This window comes from Sus scrofa, chromosome 6 (genome assembly GCF_054392235.1).
Source record: "Sus scrofa isolate SSC_HxYL_T2T_F1_AM1 chromosome 6, Sscrofa_HxYL_maternal_Yorkshire_Landrace_v2.0, whole genome shotgun sequence".
Lineage (NCBI taxonomy): Eukaryota > Metazoa > Chordata > Mammalia > Artiodactyla > Suidae > Sus > Sus scrofa.
This window is the reverse complement of record NC_139388.1, coordinates 112113705-112136082: the sequence shown is the minus strand read 5'-3', so window position 1 is coordinate 112136082 and position 22378 is coordinate 112113705. Positions and strand designations below refer to the sequence as shown.

Here is a 22378-nt window from a genome sequence, read left to right as displayed (position 1 = left end):
AGTTCTCAGCACAGGGCCTGGTATGTAGAAAGTGCTCAGTAATGAAGGCCACTCTGAAGATGATTTCTCTTTTTCCCTTTGTCAGTTACCCCTCTGTCATCCCAGTGCCTGCCTCCAGAACTTGCCCTTAGGGAAAGGTTGTTAAATGAATTTACACTAAGCTGCCAAGAATGAACAGGGTATTCAAACACACATGTGCCCTTCTGTCTCTCCTTACTAGACAACCTCCCCTTACCCCCAGTACAGCTACAGCTTCGTTTATTATCTATGTGTGAATGACTCCCAACTCCAAAAGTTAAACACACATCTTCAGGGCTGTATATCCATTTGCCTAATAAAGATCACTGAAGTTTTCTAAACATATGTTAACTCAACCCACCAAAAGCCAAATTGATTATTATCATCCCTAATGTGCCTCTCCTTGGCTCTCTCATTGACTTGGTGCCACCATCCATTCATACCTGATGCCTCAGCCAAGATCTGGCAGTCATTCCAAGTTCTTCTCTCTCCTTCACTCTTCCCCTCACCCCAAATCCTTAGACAATTTCCGAGACCTATGAATTCTCCCTCCTAAATAGCTCCCAAATCCAAATTGGTCTGTCAGTCTTCATGGCCACTACCCCAACCTAAGCCACTGTTGTCCTTTGCTTGGATATTGCAACCAGTTTTTCTGACTCTGCTTTTGTTTGCCTTTAACCCACTCTCTACTTTTTAATTTTTTAAAAATGCTTTTTTTCGGCAGCTCTGCCTAAACACTTAAATGACTTTCAACTCTTCAAAAGGACATATAAGGCCCATCATGAACTTGTCCTGCTTGCCTCTTTTTACTTGTCTTTCACAATAACCTTCACCACCTCCCCTTCCCCCATTTTAGCCACTCTGAACCTCTTTCAGTTCTTCTGACCCACTACATGTTCCCTGATACAGGAGTTCTAGCACATGGCTATGGTGGCCATGCCTGGTTGCTTCACAGTCATGTATATCCTACAAATCATGTCCATTCTGAGAAGGTATTTTAGATGCACAGCTAGATAATTCTTCCCATTTTGCCATATGGCATCTTAACTGGTATATTTGACTATTTAGAGAGAGTCCCTCAGTTCTGGGCTCCTCTCAAAAATCTACACATGACACTTCTAGAAATCTTTTGGGGCTCTAAGCCTTTAGGTCATTAAATGTGCACACTGGCTATAGTTTATTGTGTCTGTTTCTATTCTATTAACACCAATTTTTATAAAATTTCCTTTCTTTTTTTTACCTTGACTAAAGAAACTAGCTATCTATTGCTTGTGAAAGTTTTTCCCAAAAGGAGTGTTGATATTGGAGTGGTAAGAAAAGCAAAGATCCTACCTTGTAGGATTGTCATTAAGAGTGGAATGCTAAAAGTTAACTTTAAAATGATAGGTGTTTGGTTGGACACAGAGAACAGCCTTGTAGTTGCCAAGGGGGAGGAGGAAAGGAGAGAGATAGATTGGGGAGTTTGCGATTAGTGGATGCAAACTATTACATTTAGAATAAACAACAAGGTCCTACTGTATAGCACAGGGAATTATATCCAGTCTCCTAGGATAGACCATAATGGAAAAGAATATTAAAAAAAAAGTGTGTGTGTGTGTATGTGTGTGTGTGTGTGTGTATAGTATCATATATATGAGTCAATTTGCTACACAGCAGGAATTGGCACATCTTTGTAAATCAACTATACTTTAATAAAAACGATTTTTTTTAAATGATAGGGGTTTGGATGCTAGGCAGGAGCAGCAGTAGAACCTTTCATTTCAAAAACCAGCCTGGAGCCTAACAAGGTCTGCCAGTGCTCTGGGCGGGCATCACTAGCTGGTTCTTCTCCACACCTCTTGTCCTCCCATTCCTCTCCTCCCACGTCCCTGCACACAGAGTATTAGGAGTCAGCATTTGTGCTGATATTAGAGCTGACGGGCAACATGAGACTGGTAGATCAGGGTAATGATGGCTAGGTATTTTCCCAGAGGCCCAAAGTGAGCAGGATTTGTATGTCTGGTTTCTGCCTCTAACACCTCCAGGCCTAGGGATGGATTCCCAGTGATCTCCTTCCATCAAAGAGCTTGATCCCTGGAAAGGCGAGTGAAGATGAAACTTCAGCCCTTTGTCTGGCTCCAGGATAAAGCGATGTGAAACTGTCAAAGCAAATATCATGTTCCCCTAGAAAGCTGTAAATTCCTTTGGCTTTGGGTCCAGGGGTTTATCATGTAGTTCAACGAAAGATGAGTCTCCTGATCGCAGGTCATTAGCTGTAAGGTTCTAGAGCTTGGGGCCAAGTCTCGGTGTTATATAACACTGAGTATAACTCTGGATTCAAGTAATGCTTAGCAAATGCTCTTTAATTTCTGGTTAAGTTGAAGACAGTGAAAATAACATGTGTTGTGTACTCCCCTATTGATGTGTATTTCATCATATTAAATAGAGGTGCTGATACGTTTTGTCAAAGGGACTAGAAATAAAAAATGGAGTTATTGTAATGCTGTTGTAATTGAACACGGAAGAAAAACTTCAGAAGGAAATGGAGAATTCCAAAATATTCATTTGTTGGCTGGCTTATTTTTGTTAGATTCTTTATATAATGTAATGTTAACATTAAATTCATGATACAAAAGTCAGATTGAAAAGTTTAGAAGTTACAGTGAGTGAAAACCTCTTCCTCTTCTATAGTTTGGTAAACAGGAATGATGAATGCTTAAATAATGTTTTTCCAAACCTCCTTCTTCACTGTTGTGCTACGGTCAGAAAGAAAGAAAAACTTAAGAAATTTTGATCACCCATAGTTGCAGCATTAACTATAGCTTACTAGTCTTTTTGTGCTATATTTAGCATTCTAATTTCTAACAATTATTTTACCCATAATAATTACATACCATATTTAACCAGTATTTCCCCAAGTTATTCCAAACTCTTTATTAATATTATTTTTAGTACCTATGGACTATACTATCACATAGATTTGCCTCACTTACTTAACCACTCACCTAATATTGTTATTTGGGTTATTTTATGTTAAAGTAAGTGTTTTTAAAATATTCGCTTACGGATACATTTTCATTGGTTTTATAGTAATGGCACTATTTAATGTACATATGGTAATATTTAATCTTAATGTGTATCCTGTTGGCAAAAATTAAAAGAACCAGAGGTTTTATGTTAAAATCTTATGAAAATCATCACAATACAAAAAGCAATCAATCAGTTTCGAGGAGCTACTGGTTTCAGAAATTGTGGCCTTTTCAAGAAGAGGTTTTTTGTTTGTCGTTCCTTCATGGGAGGAGCCAGATAACTAAGTAATCCCAGGACACATGCACTATAGAAGCATGACAGGGGGGTGATGCAGTGCAGATGACCATGGCATGTCCCCAGTGGAGGTGATATTTCAACCAGGACCTAGAGGATGAGGAAGCATTGAGAACCCCAGTTATCCTGGCATACTCAAATACTTTGGGGGTAAACATGGATAAAACCTTTCTGGAAAGTGAGATGCTAATATGTAAGGAGGGTCTTAAATATTTTCATACCTTTTAGGAGAAGTAACTATTCTGAAATAGTCAGAAAGGGTGAAAAAATGGTGAACTAAGAAGCTCATCTTAGCATGATTTGTAATAGGAAAAAAAAAAGAAACAATTTGTTTATCTAAAGCTGAGAGATTGGCTGTGTGTCTGTCTACACTAGAATGTACATATCATTAAAAAGTATGCCTAGAGTGATAGAAATTTAGTGAGAAGTTTGTTCTGGAATAAAAGACACGTAACTAAACACAGTGCATGAATTGGTTTGTGGGGACAAAAACAGCAAAATATCATTTGGGGGACAATTAAGAAAATTTGAATATGAACTGAATATTAAGTGATATTAGGGAATAATCATTAATATACTGTTGTAATATTGGTATTGTGATTATGTGGGAGAATGTTCTTACATACAGGGATGCATATTGAAATATTTAACATTGAGATGCCACAATTAACACAATTTACTTTAAAAATATTTCTGCAAAAAATACATAATGTACATGTATATGTGAAAATATACATATACATAGATATGTAAAGCAATTATGGCAAAGTATTTGTAATTATTGAACTATGTGGAAGTTATGTAAGAGTTCATTGTATTTATTGTTTAACTTTTGAAATACATTAGTAGCATTATTTAGAAAATCAGAAAATATGTCATAATGGTACAGTGATTATATTGGAATGGTAGATTTATGATGATTGTTATTTCCTACTGTATACTTGGGTGCATTTTCTGTAATGGATGTATTTTATTTTTATTATCAATAATTAGAGCCACATTCTATTGAGCATTTCTTGGGCTCTATACTTCACATAAATTACTCTCTTTAATTCTTACAATAATTTGAAGAGGCTGGTATTATTACTCCCTTTTTATAGCTGAGAATACTGATATTTAACAAGACTACATTGATGCCCACTGATAGATGGCAATATCAGGATTTAACCTCTGCACAAACTATGCTTTTACAATTCAAATTAACTTTCACAATATCTAGCAAAATAGAAAGAAACTGTTTACACAACTAGAGATTTCACCCCACAGGCAGAGTAGTGATATGGATTTAGAAGCTGGAAATCATGATTTAGCCCTGGTTTTGCCATTTGCTGCCTGTGTGGTTATGGAGACTCAAACTCAAGTGCTGTGCGAGGGGCATTTAAGCCTGCTCTGTCCTCCTCACAGAGATGTCACCTCTGAAGAGCGAATGTGTAAGTGTATTGTGAAGGACAGATTCTCCTATGATGTAAGACATTAGTATCACTGCTCTGGGGTCCCATTAGTGTGTCCCAGTATCTCAAAGAATACCAGCTGTAACTTTAATGCTTCTCCTTTTGAATTTTAGGTTAGGATTTGACTCCATTATTATGAAACATCTTTTAGTACATCTTTTTCATTTTTTTGGTTTTGGTTTTTGCTATAATTGCAAAAGATAAGAAAAGGAGATCCCTCCTCCTTTTTTTGATAAACTCTGGCTGGGAAATCTACCCTTCTCATTGTTGGGCATGGCTGACAACTTAAGCGTAAGGGTCTCTGAAAGATGGCCTCCATAAAAGGCAGGGGATGAAAGAGGGCTGGGTGTGTCAGGCTGCAAATATATAGAGTGGACTTTCATTTCTCACTTTACAAATTTATCATCCTATTCCTTACTTTCAATATTTTTATCTAGCATAGGCAATGCAGTAGAAACTGCAATGAATTGTTGAATAGATGAATGGCTGTTGAGAAAATTTGTTCTTTTTGTGTAATTTCCTATTACTAGCTGAAACAGTCAAGAAATTGTCATTGTTGTGAAAACTTCAGCTCAATAACTCAGAGGTACAGAAAATTGGACAGAATCTCTAAATTTTGTTGAGGTTCACACATCATTATTGTAAAACTCTAAAGATAAAGTTTATTTTGGAAATTCTGCTACAACCTCAAGTATCACATTACCAATAGCACAGCAGTGGGGAAAACAGAAAAGACCAACATTCTATTTCCGAATATACATCTCTATTGTTTAAAAGCTCATGGTGTTTGCTTTACTAATTCAGAGAAGATCAAAAATTATGCCTCAGGTTAGTGTTTAACATTTTGCTTTTCTAAAGTAAGCTTCTTAATACCAATGCCATTGCTGAAGATCATAGGTGTGATAAACTCATATCTTGAATGTGAACAAATGACATGAACTGAACAATCTTTGACTAAGATTGACCACCCTTAAACCTCTCAGCGTTTGTCTGTTTTTTGTTACTGATATCAGTAATGATGTAAACGTACCCATGTTGGGGTAGCCAAGCAAAAAAGCTAGCTGAGATCTCCTATAGTAGTGCATATAGAGTCAGATTGTGTGTAGGGTGGGGGACAGGGGGCTAAAGTCACACCATCTTACTGGGATATCCCGAAGTTTGTGCAATCAAGAAAACAGTTGGCTTCCCTGGCAGAAAACATTGCATAAAAGTTATACAGTGTTCTTGGAAGGAGAAGGTTGTAGCCCTGGGGACACCAGAAGCCAGTGATTGGCAGCAGAAAATAATGGTTTGAGATTAATGGTTGGAAGCCTTCTGATAAGGGCCTTAGATACCAAAACATCAGAAGAATGTATAACAAATATGGCTCCAATTTATTTAATCTTACAAACCATAATAATCTGAGCCTGGTGAGCCTTATTTGAATTGTTCCTCTTATCTCTCTGTCTTGAAGATTTAAATTAAATTTATTTTCTTGATTTGAGTCAGTTCAATTCTTTAAAAATATTTTTACTCTGTAAATTAGTGTATTGTGATGGTTAATTTTATGTATCAACTTGACTGGACTGAGGGCTGTCCAGATAACTGCTAAAACATTTCTGTATGTGTCTTGCAAGGGTGTATCTGGAAGAGACTGACATTTAAATCAATCGACTGAATAGAGCTTACCCTCTGAAATACAGGTGGGCATTATCCAATCCACTGAGTACTTAAATAGGACAAAAAGGCAGAGGAAGGGCAAATCCTCTCCCTCTGCTTGAACTGAGATGTCCACCTTCTCCTAGGCTTAAACACTGGTGCTCCTGGTTCTCAGGTCTTGGGACTCAGACTGAATTATACCACTAGCTTTCCTGGTTCTCCAGCATGTAGAGGGTGAATCTTGGGATTTCCCAACCTCCATAATCATGTGAGCCAACTCCTATAATAAATCTCCTCTTAATATACATATATCCTATTGGCGATGTTTCTCTGGAGAACCCTGACTTACACATTAAGAGATAGTTCTAACACTAAACTAAGTATGGTAAAGAATATGAAGAAATAAATCTTATGATAAGTCCTCAAGGAACTTGGAGTCAAGTCAGTAGGGCCAAACGAATAAGAAATAATGATTAGTGTGTGGTTAGATTGGTCAGTGAAAGCTACTGAACAGCAACTAATGAATCCAGTTTGTTGATTCATGTCATTTATTTATTTATTGTAGGTGTAGTTATTGTAGGTCTTTGGTTTGCAGTTACCATGCAGTTTTGCCTCATATATATACATATTGCACAAGATTGTTTTAAGTTGCTAGTCTCTTAATTTCAAATGCATTCCCAATATCCTGGATTTGTAACTCTCCTCATGATTTCTGGTTTTGATACCATATTTGTGTGGATGATTTCCTACCTTTTCTGTATGTCTGCCTCCTGGTGGGTAGAGCTGGGTTTTGTACCTCTAGTAGGCTAGACCATGTCAAAGGGTGTGTTTATAGGCATTTGTGAGCTCAGGACAACTTTAGCAGCCTGTCTGCTGACGGGTGGAGCTGTGTTCCTACTTCATTGGTTATTTGGCCTGAGGCATCCCAGCACTGGAGCCTGTAGGCTGTTGGGTAGGGCCAGATCCTGGTGCCAAAGTGGCAACCTCTAGTAGAGCTCATACTAATGAATTTTCCCTGGAGCCTCTGCCTCTAGTCTTCTTGCTCCCACAGTGAGCTATGGCCCTCATCTTCCCAGAAGACCCTCAAAGACCCACAGGGAGGTCTAGCCCAGGCTCTTATGGAGTCACTGCCTTTCCTTGGGTCCCAGTGCACCTGAAACCTTGGGTGCACCCTCCAAGAGTGAAGTCTCTGCTTCCCTCAGTCCTGTGGTGCTCCTACACTCAAGTGCCACTAGACTTCAAAGCCAAATGTTCTGGGGGCTCATCAATCCCAATCCCAGAGCCTCAGGCTGGGGAGCCTGAAGTGGAGCTCAGAATTCTCACTCCTGTGGGAGAACCTTTGCAATGTAATTATTTTCTGGGTTGTGGGTTGCACATCCGGCAGATAGGGGATTTGATTGTATAATGAAAGCACCCCTTCCACTGTCTCATTGGGCTTCTTCATTATCTTTGGGTGTAGAATATCTTTTTTGGTAGATTTGAGACTTTTTTGTTGATGTTTGTCCAAAAGTTAGCTGTGATTTTGGTATTTTCATGAAAGGAGGTGAGCTCAAATCCTTCTACTCTGCCATCTTGTCTCCAACCTCTTCATTCACTGTATAAAACTTCCTGAATAACCAATGGCAGCATTAGTTATTATGCTAGTGAGGAATGTCCATTCTCACAAGTTAAGCAGAAGTCACCTAATCCACCTTTTGCATTTGGATTAGCAATTTTTCTTTTCTCTATTTAAAAAAAAATTTCCATTTCCACAGGCTTAAGGTAGTTGTGGAATGTGGCTTTCCTTTTTAGAAAATCCAGTGCCAGCATTTTTCCCTCAGGCCAGCAATTTGCAGGCTTTGAAATTTTAGTTTAGTGATGACCATTACGTTGATTGCCTAGTGAGAAAATCTAAGTTATTTTGGGCAGTGGCTCAAGGTTATATAATGAAGGCATAGACCCCATATCTGAACTCACTAACAAACCTGAATCATAATTCCTGAGCAGTGGTTGAGCCAGGAGGTGAGATGTGACCAAAGTCATACCATTACCATTCAGAGCACTTGCCAAACAGTATTCACACTTTTGACAATGACCCCGTTTCCTCCTTTCTCAACCTAGAATTATATATAGCTCATTTTCTTTTCTTGCTTAAAGTATTACCTTGCATGATCATGGGCAATGGGATTGTCAGTGTCAACTGTATTCTCTCTGGCTAAATCCATGGTTCTGTTCACAGACTTAATTTTACCGGAATTATCTGAACAGCTGATATAAGATATAATTGATCAATCCCTCCTCCTTAAAGCACTTCCTTTCTTGATCTTTTTGATACCACATTCTCTCCATTTTCCTCTTACCTCACTGGCTGTTCCTTTCCATTGTCCTTTCCTGGTTCTTCCTTATCTTCCCAACCTTCTAACACTGGAGACCAAACCAAGTTTATGATCATTCCTCAAAATGTTTTTTTGTGATCCAGTTTTTCCCACCTCAAGAAATGACAACTCCTTCTTTCATTTGTTCAGGCTAAAAGCTTGGAGCCATCTTTCACTCCTCTTTTTTCTCACACTCAATATCTTCTCTATCAGGAAGTTCTGCTGGATCTTTCTTTAAAATGTATCCAGAATGTGACACCCTGTTCCCACTTCCACTTCTTCCACCCTAGCCGAGCTACCATAATTCTTTCCTGAATGATATCAAATTCTCTCCCTGATTTTTCCCCATGTACCTCTAAAATCTACCCATAACACATCAGAGTGAACCTTTAAAACAATATCAGCTCATGTCACCTCTGTGCTCAAAACTCTATAATAGTCCCCATCTCACTCAGTATAAAAGACAAAATCTTTGCAATGCCTTAAAGGGCCTTCTGTGACCTGATACTACATCTGCTCTGATTTTGTCTCCTTCTTTTCTTTCCCTTATAATACCTCTCCAGCCACATGCCTGCTTTCTGATTCTCTGACATCCCAAGAATGCTCTTGGCTTGGGTATTTTATACCATTACCTCTGTCTGCAATGCTCTCCCTTCATGGAACCACATGGCTCACTCCCACACCTGCTTCAGGTCTTTGCTCAAATGTCACCTAATCAGAGAAAGCTTTTCCAACCAACTTAAAATTGCAACCATATTCTCCATCCCAGCACCCTCGTCCCCTCTTCCTCTTTTCTCTTTAATTGTTTCCCATTGCACATATCATCATTCTATACATTATTTATTTTAGTTGTTTATTGATGCTCTGATTCCCATCTACAAAATGTAGACTCCATGTGGACAGAGAAATTTTTTGTATGTTTTTTTTTTTAATTGCTATGTGCCTAAAGCCTAGAAAAATGTCTGCCATATAGTAGGCCAGAAAAATATTAATATTTTTGAATGGTCGCATCTGACCCCAAGGCCATGAAACAAGCCTCAAGTAAAGCCCAAATCCAAGGTTCTGAGCAAATTTTATCCATGACCACTTATCTGCTTATACTACCCCAGAGAACAAGAAGCTGTATTGTTTTGCTTTATTTTGTTTTGATTCCCCTGTACACTGTGTCCTTATACAATGTATTCAGCATGTCCTTGTGTAAAGAGACAGCTGTCTCTTCCCATTTACTTAGCTCTGTTCTCCCTCTATCATATGGTTTCTTTACTATAGTATAGTCAGTTCCATTTTAAAGAGCAAAACTATCTTATTAAAATTTGAGGAAATCTTAGAGTAGGCCTGTATATCCCAGATAACTACAAGCCAGTGTGAGACCGAAACAATTTTTTATTGTAAAAAACCATGGAGCCAGTTTTCCTGCTCTTGACCTTGAGCAAACTGGGATGGTTAATAGTGTTGTTATCATCAGATTTGTGTTAACTAAAAAGGAGGAGTGAGATGTAGTGAGTTAGGGTAGAAATGGAAAGAGACTTACAGATGGATGAACGTGTAAATTTGGTATATTCATTGCTAATTTAAGATCACAAAGTGCTTCAAACAGCATTAAAATATCTGGTATGTTCTACTTTGGGGAAATTCTCAGTTATATACTTCTCATTCTGCATGTCAAATCTCCAAGATAGCAAAATAGCCATGGCAGATCAGTAATGTGTAAGGTTGATGTACTCTAATGGGATAGTTTCTACTGGTCACCCATATGTGCCTGTTTCTGTTATGTTAATGTACGTGGTCACTCACAGTACCTTGATGTAACTTAGCTCACTGACCATGATTTCTATTACTTGTAGTTTCTGTCTAGGTGACTCATTCATTGTATCTCAATCCTTGATTTATCCAAATCTTCCTTACTAGTTTCACCTGCATGCTGTCTCCTAGTTCAAGACTTTCCTTTTCTTTTTTCTTTTTAAACTCACTGAGGAAACATGAGCAAGTTAACATCACCACAGATCACTCCAACTGCCATGCCTTTCTCCAGATTCTGTTTGAGGCAATCCAAGTATTTCCAGTCTTTTGTCAGAGTTAGGTTTCCAGAAAGCCTTGTCCTTCTCACTCTTTTCAACACATATGTTCCCAACACTGCTTATAGGAGCATACAATATAAAATAAGTCCCCAAACAGACAGTCGTTCCCTACACTTAATTTTCATAGACTTCCCCTCTTCCCTCCTGCTGTCTTCCTATCTCATCTAAGGGGAAAAGGGAATAGCAAAGAAAAACCAGTGAAGGTCACAGCTCAGGGACATAAGCCCACTAAAAAGGCTCACAGCTCAGGGACATAAGCCCACTAAAAAGGCTGAGGTTTAATAATAAGATTATAGAATGCTTCCCCTCCCCCAAATTTACCCCCACCACTGTCACCAATAGGGCTTCAGTATAATAACAATGGCCTACAGCTGAAAGAGCTGCAAGATACAGATTTTCTCTAAGAAGGATAACTTATAGAAGCCCAAAGTTAATAGGGGAGATAAAAGAAGGATGCAAGAGTAATTTGAAGTCTCCAGTATCAAGAGCTACAGCAAAAGTTAAACACAACTCAATTTCTAGCTAGATTAACATAAAAGCTCACACTAAAGACCTATTGATTCATCATATCAGATGTTCAACAAAAAATTGCAAGGCAAGGAAAAACAAAGTCTGAAGAAACAAAGTAAGAATCAGAACCAAACTTAGATATGACATAGATACAGCAATTATTGGACAGGAGATTTAAAACAACTATTTTTAATATATAAGTGCCCTAATGGAAAAAATAGACAACATGCAAAACAACTGGGTAATGTAAGCAAAGAGATGGAAACTCATAGAAAGAATAAAAAGGAAAGGCTATAAAAAACACTGTAATAGAAATGAAGAATCCCTTCAATGGACTCATAAACTGGACATGAATGAGGAAAGAATCAATGAGCTTCAAGATATGTTCAATAGAAACTTACCAAACTTAAATGCAAAAAGGAAAAATATTGAAAAAAAAATAAAGAATAAAATATCTAAGAATTGTGTATAATTTCAGAAGAGCAAACATATTCATAGTTGGAATACCAAAAGAAGAAAGGGAGACTAGAATAGAGAAAATATTTGAAGTGATAGGGGAGAAGCTATTACTTCAGAGAATTCAGGAAGCTCAGAGAATCCAACTAGGATGAATACCAAAAGTACACACATTAGCATATCATATTCAAATTGCAGAAAATCAAAGTCAGAGAGAAAATCTTGAAAGAAGCTAGAGAAATAAAGCATCTTACCTATAGCAGAATAAGGATAAGAATTACATTTGACATAGCATCAAAAATCATGCAAGCAACAAAAAAATAGAGTGAAATATTTTAAATGTCAAAAGAAAAACCCACCATCATAGAGTTCTATACCTTGCAAAACTGTCATTCAAAAGTGAAGGAGATCAAAAGAATGAAAGACAAGTCACAGACTAGCAGAAAATTTTTTCAAAGCACATATCTGATAAAGGACTTATAGCCAAAATATAAAAAGAACTCTTAAATCTCAACATACAAAAACAACTCAATTAAAAAATGGACCAAGACAGGAAGGGGCAGAGCACTAGTGTTTTCCCCTGGTCTCCATGCTGCTCGGGATGGAGCTGCAGCTGTGTGAGGCATGAGAGTTAGCCTAGCAACAGCTTCACCCTGGTCAAGGCTGTCAGCTGGGAGTCCACAGGGTCTGTGATCACCCTTGGCTCCAGGCACGGAACCAGGCAAGCAGACAACCAGTCCATGGCTACTACAATGACTCCATCATCCTTGGCCCTGAGGGGCCTGACCCAGGTCATGGCCCCCAGCTTGTACGGGATCTTCTGCAAGTGTCCCTCTTGCACCCTACCCACCTTCTTCGAGTTGGCCTGGCAGCAGTGCATGAACTTCCTGTACTTCTACATTGTTGACTCCGTGGTCCTCAACATCTGCTTGCAGGTACACTCCTAGAACTCTGAGGAAGCAGCCGGCACTATGGGTCTGCATGATGGCCAACTCCCAGGAGGCGCTGCAGTGCTGCAGAGCTGGGAGCAAGGAGCCCCGCTGTCTCACAAGAGTGCCTGGGCTCGGCCGAGGCTGCGCTCTCTGCTCACAGCCCATCGCCCCAACTGCCTCTACCTCCGAAGTGCTGGTGAAATGAGGAAGAAGAAGTAAGCAATTCCAGGAACAAAGAACTTCAGTTAAGACCCATGACTATATTTAAGAAGCTGTGTGTCTTTAAAACAAAAATGAGACCAGTAAGATGCATTATAAAAAGGGAAGGCTACTAAGAGACTAGATTATAAGCAGGACATTGAACGCCTTAGAAGCCTAAGATCTTAAGACTATGCTGTGGAAGGCATAGATTTTCTCTATCCCACAAAAGAAAACAAATAATCAAACTTTTGGTGAGGGAGTTTCCTGGTTGGCTAGTGGTTAGGATTTTCTGCTTTCACCACTCCTGTGGCTGGAGTTCAATCCCTGGTCTGAGAACTGAGATCCTACATCAAGCCCTGCATGCTGTGGCCAAAAGTAAAGATACTTTTATTTAAAAAAAAAAATCTGTTCAGGAAATGCATCCTTCAAATACCAAACAATGTATGTAAAGTGCAAGATTTTGAACAAAGGGTTGGAGTGTAAGAAAGTGGACTCCATTTCAATGTCACTATGAGTAGAGACATTGAAATGGAGTTCGAGACCTTGTAGCCAAAGAGAAGGAAATCCAGTCATAGCACAAAGCTTGCCGATTTATTGAATAGCATTTAAATAATGTAAATGCTGTTTATGGTCTTCATCTTTTTAAGAGAATACTTAATTATGGTTACAAAGTTGAATGCAAGTGTTATCAGCCTTGATGGTGTAAAAGTACAGTTTGCCAGTGAGGATGGAGGGAGGAAGTACATGGAATGGTAGTGGAGTCCTTATAAAATGGGAAGTTGGGAGATACAGTCTATTGTTGATGGGGAAGAGGGCATTTTATCATTTAGAGAGTAGCCATAAAATTGCTAAAATATAACTATGGGATGAAAGGAGAGGGAAACAGCATGAGGTCAACAAGAAATGCCTAAAGGTGACAGTTCTGGTGGAACATCTCAAAAAGAAAAACATACATTACCTGATGTGTTTGAATATAGAGTCAAGAGCTTTTTAGTATTTAGAAAATCTGGAGATAATTTAGTCATCTGCAGATTTTTTTTAAAATTAAGGCACAAAGCTGAGTAATTATGAACCTCAGGAAATATAAGATGTTTAAGAATTATACTGCATAATTCAACTGTGAATAATATTAGTTATATGACATCAGTCATAATTATGTAAATGCTGAAGACATATATAACAAATTATTAGATAACATTGGGGAAATTGGAGAGGAAATGTATTTGTAATGAGGAGAATCAATCAAGATCTAATATAGAAAAGTCACTAAAATGGCAATATAAACATGTCACTTAGAAAAAAAGTACAATAAGAAGCACCTAAGAGTTAAAATTGAGTGTCTCTGGAGAAAGAAAATCAGGGATGGGCAGAGAAAAGGTAGAGGATTGCTGTTTTCCACTGCCAGTGTAACAGTGTTATTTGACTTTTCTTATCCATGTATATATTTTCTTTGATTAAAAAATAATTTAAACTTCATTTTTAAAAGTCCTCCAGGTAATTGAAATGTACACCATTGGTTAAGAGGCACCAGAGTAAAACGGTTTTTAAATCAGGCAGACCTCTGTTGAAATACAAATTTTGTGGTCTAGATGAGGCCATTAATCTTGTCTAATCCTCAGTTTCCTCAATTCTATTAAACGAGAGTAAAAATACCCACCTCGAAAGATCAGCCTGAGAATTAAAAATAAGCCTGACTTAGTGCTTGATGTAGATACAACAAACAGTATTTGTCATAACAAAAAAAAATAAATAAAAAACGGACCAGCACCAAAACAAACAACCTCATCAAAAATGATACACAGATGGCAAATGATCATATTAAAAGATACTCAACATACATTTTTTAGATAATTATATATTAAAATAATAATGAGACCCCCACTACACACCTATTAGATTGTCAAAAATCCAAAACATTGACAACACCAAATGCTGACAAGGATGTGGAGCATTAGGAACTCTCTTTCATTGCTTGTGAGAATGTAAAACGGTACAGTCACTTTGGGAGTTCCCTAGTGGCTCAGCAGACTAAGGATCTGATGTTGTCACTGCTGTGGCTCAGATTTTATTACTGGCCCACGCACTTCTGCATGCCATGGGTGTGGCCAAAAACAAACAACAAAAGACCCAAAATGGCACAGCCACTTTGGAAGACAGTTGACAGTTCCTTATAAAGCGAAATATTTTCTACCATATGATCCAGTGATTGTGCCCCTGTCATTTATCCAAATAAACTGAAAACTTATATCCATACAGAAACCTTCTTATAAGTGTTTATTCATGATTTCCAAAAAATGGAAGCATCCAGTGCTTTCTCCAATGGGTGAATGAACAAATTGTGGTATAGCCATACAATGGAATATTATTTAGTGATAAAAAGGAATGCACTATCAGGCCATGAAAAATCATGGGGAAACCTTAAATGCTAATTACTAAGTGAAAGAAGCCAATGTGAAATGGCCAGATACTGTATGATTCTGACTGTATGACATTCTGGAAAAAGCAAAATTATAGGGACAGTAAAAAGATCACTGGTTGAGAAGGGTGAATGAGAGAACAATGAATAAATGGAACATAGGGTTCTATTCTATATGATACCATGATGGCAGATACATGCCACTGTACATTTGTGAAAACCCCCAAATCTGTACAATGCAAAGAATGAAGCCTAAAGTAAACTAAGACCTTTAGTTAATGATAATGCATCAATATTGGTTCATCAGTTGTAATAAATGTACCATGCCAATACAAGATGTTGATAATAGGGGAAACTTTGGGTGGATGGGGGTGAGGGAGTATGGAAGAACTATGTACTTTCCACTCAGCTTTTCTGTAACTCAAAACTGCACTAGGAAATAAAGGCTATAAATTAAGAAAAAAAGTGAAGGAGAGTAAAGACTTATCAGACCAAAAAAACCAAAAAACAAAAAAAAAAACCCTCCAATTTGGAGACTTCTGAAACTGATGTAACCTGCTGGGTTTGAGGGACATTTGACTGATTGTAGAAATTTGACCTATCTCGGCGGAAAGATACTTCGCTAAATGTGAAAAGGTAATTATAGGTTGAGAAAAGTAAATGTGTGTGACTTATCAATACAAGGTGAAGACTAATATTCGTTGATATGTGACTGATTCTGTGCTAGGTGTTTAACATGTCATTTCATTCGTTCCTTCCATCCTTCTTCCCTCCCTCCTTCTTTTCCTCTCTTCCCTTCCTTCTTTTCTCATTGAGTGGTTTGAAACATACCACTGACGATGCAATATCCTCAGAGTTTAATCTATAGTGGAGGAAACTGACAAGTACAGGAAAGTCCAATAGGGTGAGTTCTGTGAGCCTATGATAGGGAGATTACAAGGTACTGTGGCCACATATAAGAAGGGACCATATTCAACCTTGTAGGCACAGGGAAGGCTCCCATGGGAGCTATCTAAATCAGGATCTGAAGGATAACTATCAATTAATCAGAAAAGGGAGGGAGACAAGGTGAGGGAAGCAGATTCTAGTCAGAGAGAACAACCTCTGTGAAAGCCCAGAGATGAGTGAAAGTCAACAAAGTTCAGGATAGTGAGAACCATAGTGCTAGGAGCTACGGAGACTAAAGATGACTCTGGGGTAGTAAGAAAGGACCCGATCTTGGCTAGTCAGGGTGGAAAATATCCTGAGGGTGGTGGGTTGCCATTTAGAAAGGGGAGTGAACCAAATAGACTTGCCCTTTCCAAAGATGGACAGAGTGTGGAGAATAGGCCAACACCAGGGACGGGAGACTCTTACAGTAATCTAGGCATGAAATGACGGCACTCAAACTTGGGGTAGAGATAGCTAGAAAGCTTCAAAAACCTGGAATCAAAAGCTGAAATTTGAAGACTGATTTTAGGGTGGCAACGGAGAGGAAGAAATTAGAGAGACATCTGAGTTTTCTGGCCACACATGACAGCATCTTTAGATGAGGAGAAAACAGGTCTGCGAGGTTGGAGGGAATGTAGGTGATGATTTCAGTTTGGAAGATTTAGTTTTGAAGAACCTGTGGGAGATGGGAGAGAGTATGTGAATGTGAAACACAGTAAAGACGTTTGGGCTGGAAAGAAAAGACCTGGAGTAGTTATCATAAAGGTAGGGATTAAAGTGAGAGGTTTATTTTTACAACAACTGCTAAGGCAGATATTTCTCTCCTTGTTTTCAGAGGAGGAAAGCAAAATTCAGAGAGCGTTAATAACTTGCTCAAAGTCAGAGAGTGGTGGAGCTAGGGCTTTTAACCTGTGCATTTCCATTTCACACCACTGTTTCTGGATAAATGCACTGTTTCTGAGCAATCTGATTGTCTTGCTCCCATGGGAATTTTTGTTTGTTTGTTTTCACACATCTGAGGATTCTGGAAAACACTTGTACTTGTCACAGGAAGTCCCTCGGAGTAACGTCCCTGTTCACAGCTCACAAACTCCTTTTTAGAGGCTAAGTTAAAATTCATTAATTTCTTTAAGAGAATTTCTTTTCATCCAGACAGAACGATGCCAGTGATATTGGTGTCTGAAAGCATCCCTGAATGTCTTTCCAAGCCAGACCTGTAGTGAGTGACAAAACTTAGTGTTACGTTGGCCACCTGCCTCCTCGTGCATTAACCTGACATAGGACACATCAGATAAGGGGTGGCAGAAGCTGACAGCCATTTCACTTGCTGATGTGAGTGAGGCTGGCTCCAGGACTCTGGCTCCATGTTTGGCTACCTCTCCCCCTGGGACATCCGGTGATGCCACCTGCCTCCTCATGGTATTTCCTCATCTCCACCCACTTGACCCTCAAATTCCATCTCCTTTATGTCCAGATAGCACCAGAGTTGAAGCCTTTTCTTGTTTCCCATTCAGAGGGGAACTGGATGTTCATTGTGGTGACCTCATCCCTCTTGGCATCCCCCTCCCTCCCCCACATCCCAGACACTGTCATTTTCATTTGCATGGCCTCGGGGGTCTTTGACTGTGGAGGGACCTGCTTCATAGCTGACACCAAGGCTCAGGCTCTAACCTCTCACACTTTCTCATATAACATCTCATCTGCTTGTGGAATACATTTGTTTGTGATTACAGGCTGCACACAATACCATTGCACAGGGTCTTATGTTATGGCCCAGCGCCATGAGAAAACACATTAGTAATTTTTTATGACCCTAGTGCAACCATGCAGGATTTCCCTAAAACAGAAAACATGAAGGGATTTTATTGTCTTGCACTATTAGCCATCCCTTATGGCTGATGCATGTATATTAGAACTAACAGAACACAAGACTTTCCAGACATCTTGGGTTGAGGGGTTTCTGACTCTAATTAGTGAACACCCCTTGTTTATCTGTTCTGGGGGACATAAACACACAAGGAAATTACAAACAAAAGGCATTAAGGTCTTGAATGTTTCTCTTGGTGTATTAACTTACTCTTGGGCTTAAATGACATTCCCATAGTAAGCCACTTCTAAAAGTAACTTGTGAAATGATGAAAATTGGAAGAGATCAGAGAATTTTCAGGGATTCTCACTGCTCTACTTCAAAAAATAGCATCCAGTATGGACTTCGCATTAGACCAGGACAGGATCTGGCTCTCTCTGTGTCTCTATCTCTCTGTGTGTCTCTTTCATACACAGACAGAGACACACACACACACATCATCGTCATCATCCAATCAATTCAATATATATGTAAAAAGAGAATAGTGGATGTTCTTTTGGCCTTAAGAATAAAAATACATAATTCCTATAAGAAACCAATCATTTTTGGCACTGTGCATGTTGTTCAGTGGCCACCCAGGAGTTTTTGATGAACTAGCAGGAGAGAACTTGAAAGGTTCCAGCCCTCTCAGAGGAACGACACTGGACCATTTTAACTATTTTTCTGTGAAGGACAAAAGTCCCTCTAAATCTGACAGCTCTTAGAAGCTACTCCACCCAGCTGGGAGTGTGTTCCCAGGGGCCCAGGGGGTGAAGGTAAGTCAGCCAAAAGTATGAGAAGACAACAGACACCATGGAGGAAATAGATAAACCCTATCTTATAGACAGATTTAAATTAGAAAAACTGGAACAAGTAATGTTGCCTTCTGGATATAGAATACTAGTAGTTGGCATTAGGGTGCCAACTCCTTAAAACTCCACACAAATGTGTGACGCTACCTTTCCACACTGCACATCAGCCTTCAAAAACATGCACCCCACTGAGGGACGGACAAAGGGTGAGAACCTGACTGAGCGCTTTTGTATTAAGAGCCATGGGAAAAACACGGTAGACAAAGCAGAATAATAAAGCACAATGATGTTTGGGTTTCACAATGACTGTGCTATGGTTATGGTAACAGATTTGCCAAGGCTCAAACATATTTAACCTCCCTTCAAAACAAAACAAAACAAAACAAAAAACCCCGAATATGTTTGTGAGATACTCTGGGGGAAAGCTGTTCATGGCATCCCACTCCTAACAGAAGGGAAAAGGTGAATTTGTGCCCTCCCCCCTCCCTTGTCACCTTCCCTGGGCTTGAGTGTATCATCTGTTGCTTGTGGCTCCCAGGAAGCACTTTGGGATCAAGCTCAGTGCAAAATCACATTGAGAAGCAACACTGAATGCCCTTGAAGTATGAGACTGATTTGTGTATTCCCTTTCTAATATTTGGACTATGTTACCATTTCTACACATTCATTACACCGGCGGCTCTATTCTGAATGTTATTCTGTATGGTGAAAGATATTTTTATCTAACCAACCAAACACTGGAAGGTGGGCCAGCTCAGCCAGCCCCTCTAGCACCTCATAGGGAGATTCTGCCAGCAGAAGGAACTGGCATTATATCAGGAGCTAACCCTAGAGGTTAGGGCTTCAAGCCCTCTCTACTCTTGCATGTTTTTTGTTTTTTTTCCCCTTGGAGAAAAGCTCTTTTCTGGTTGACTCACTGGGCTGGTAAGGGAAGTGGGTAGCTAACCCCCGAGGGCACCCCAGAGACACACACATTAATCCCCCTGTGAAGGAGAAAGGGCTGCACATTTAAAGTGTGGTGATGCTGGTTACATGGCAGACACAGATGCAATGTGTGGCAACTTGATCTTGATTATGTTGTAATGAATACAATATGTCCAGTGCTTACGGGACAGGGTGATGCCTCTGAGAAGCATCGCCATGAACTTATGACAGGAAGCACATTTTAATCGTGTTTGGCTCCCTGTAGCTCAGTTTTAGATCATGTAATCGGTGGAAAGCATCCATTGATTGGCATGTTTTCCCAAGTTCGGTTATAGTTTATGAGATGTGGAAGAAAGAAACTCTGCTCACAGCTATTACCCAAGATTCACAGGATTTTGCTCAATTTGCAAATGCTCTTTCAGTGGTTGACTTTTGCTTGCTCCTCTCAGCTCTAAGTTTGGCTATTCATAGACCAGGAATTAAATCACTGAAGTCCAGCCTTCTCAGGTTTCCCTTCCCCCAGGGAGGGCAGATTTAGAGTGGTGTAAGAAAATCAACTCATCCCTAATCAGCTGGCCCAAAGAGACCCAAAGTGCTCCTCTCCCTTCCTTTTACAATCCTTCCAATAAAACTTCTTTACTTATTTTACTCTTAGGTGGGGAGCCCTCTTAGAGAGTTCACACAGTGAGTGTGGTTTGTGCCTTCAGTATTAAGATCTAATCATTGCCTCTTGAGGGCTGAAAAATGAAAACACTGGATAAGAGCCCACCTTCTGGCTTCATGCTTGTCAAGAACAGGATCTATTAGCCTTTTAAAGAAATACTGATAATAAAAAGCAGACTAAGTGAGCTATGTGAATTGGCATCTAATCAATTATTTTCTGAGCTTTCTCCCCCTTAAGTTACTCAGAGCCGCGTGAGCAAACAAGGTTTTACTGTTCCAAGCCCTCCTGCCTTCCACAGAGCTTGGATAATATATAAGCCTGTGCACGCCCCCATTCTCTTTCAAGATGTTTTATTATCATCATCATGGTAGAAAAGATCATATTCCTTTTAATTAAAGGGTGTATAAGTCAGAAACCCCCCACCCCGCATTCCCCTGGCATCAAAAGGTGCAAGGCGAGAGTATCCCTCCCATCGCCCACCAGGACATCAGTGATTCCAGGACGAGGACCGCCGCTGGGGCCAGGCTGCTTTCTTTTTTCCCACATTAGTTCCTCATTGTATTTGACCTAGAAATTTTGGATGCGAACGACATCGCATACTTGGAATGATACTTTTTTTCTCCTTCAGCCTTTTGCCCTATAGTTGATTTATGTCTCCTGGGCTAAAATTGGATTCATCCTGAACATCAGTCTTTGGCATGGAAGACACTCCAGGGTTTGGAGGGGCTCCCCCTCACAAATGGGTGCATCAGATGCTCTGGTTTGCCTTCACTTTCCCTTCTCATCAGCACCTCACCCTCTCCCCTACGCTCTCGATACTCAACCTCCACCCTTTGACTTCTACTGCATGTATCTGTGGAAGAAGAATTGCATCTGTGATTTTTCCCTGAGTGCGGGCCAATTCCTTTTTTCAGCGTGGGTGTGCCTGGTTTCATGAGGCGCGTGCCGGGCAGCCTAAGCATGATATTGGCTCTTTCTGCTCATCTCCTGTCCCCACCCAGGAGGTGTTCTGAAGCACCGACTCGGGGAAATCATCTTTGTTAACCCCTTTGCAGAGCAGAATAATGCCAAAAGAAATCACAAAACATGAGGAAAAGGCAACTGGAGGGTAAACGGTAATTTAAAAAGATTTCTATTTTTCTATTAAAGAGAAAAAGCTGCTTTCCAACCTTGGGCTTGAGATAGGTTTGATTAATGCCATGGGCTGGTCTCTATCACAGAAGTGCTTCTTTTGAGGAGAAAAAAGTCGGGTATTACCTAAAGCACCCAGTTTCACTTATCAAGTTTAGATTTTCTTAAAGTTTGGTTGAGAAAAGTCCATTTCTGCATGTAGTGTGCATTCCAGAATAAGCTTAAGTGCACAAGTTTCCAGGCCTGATCTAAAATCCTGTTGGGTAATTCCAGCCAGGCCTTGACCCCGGGGGTTGTGAGGACCAGAAGTGGTATTACCGGTTACTGTCTATTTTGTTACCAGCTAGAGTTGAACTTGGAAGCATGATTAATGCTAGCCCAATTTTCCTCTCTTTCCAGCCAACCACTAAAATCACTAAGGTTTCTCATAGGCTAAATATGTCTGTTAGTTTGTTCCCAGGAATTCTCCTATAATTTCCTTGCGATATCAATTTGCTCTTTTTTTTTTTTTTTCTTTTTGTCTTTTTAGGGCCACACCCATGGCACATGGAGGTTTCCAGGCCAGGGGTCGAATTGGAGCTACAGTGTTGGCCTACACCAGAGCCATAGCAACATCAGATCCAAGACACATCTGCGACCTACCCCGCAGCTCATGGCAATGCCGGATCCTTAACCCACTGAGCGAAGCCAGGGATTGAATGAGAGTCCTTGTGG

At 39.7% G+C, this 22378-nt stretch overlaps 1 long non-coding RNA gene across 7 annotated transcripts in view; it reads left to right on the top strand.

Annotated features, from left to right (window-relative positions):
* LOC106510680 (uncharacterized) overlaps positions 1 to 22378 on the top strand; it is a 429859-nt gene that overhangs the window by 285628 nt on the left and 121853 nt on the right. For 2 of the 7 annotated variants that reach the window (XR_002345449.2, XR_014807804.1), the window contains one exon: positions 12744 to 14626. The exons of the other annotated variants lie outside the window; for them this stretch is intronic. This is a non-coding gene — a long non-coding RNA (uncharacterized LOC106510680). Of the gene's footprint in view, positions 1 to 12743; positions 14627 to 22378 lie in introns of those variants that run through there. 7 annotated transcript variants of the gene reach the window in all.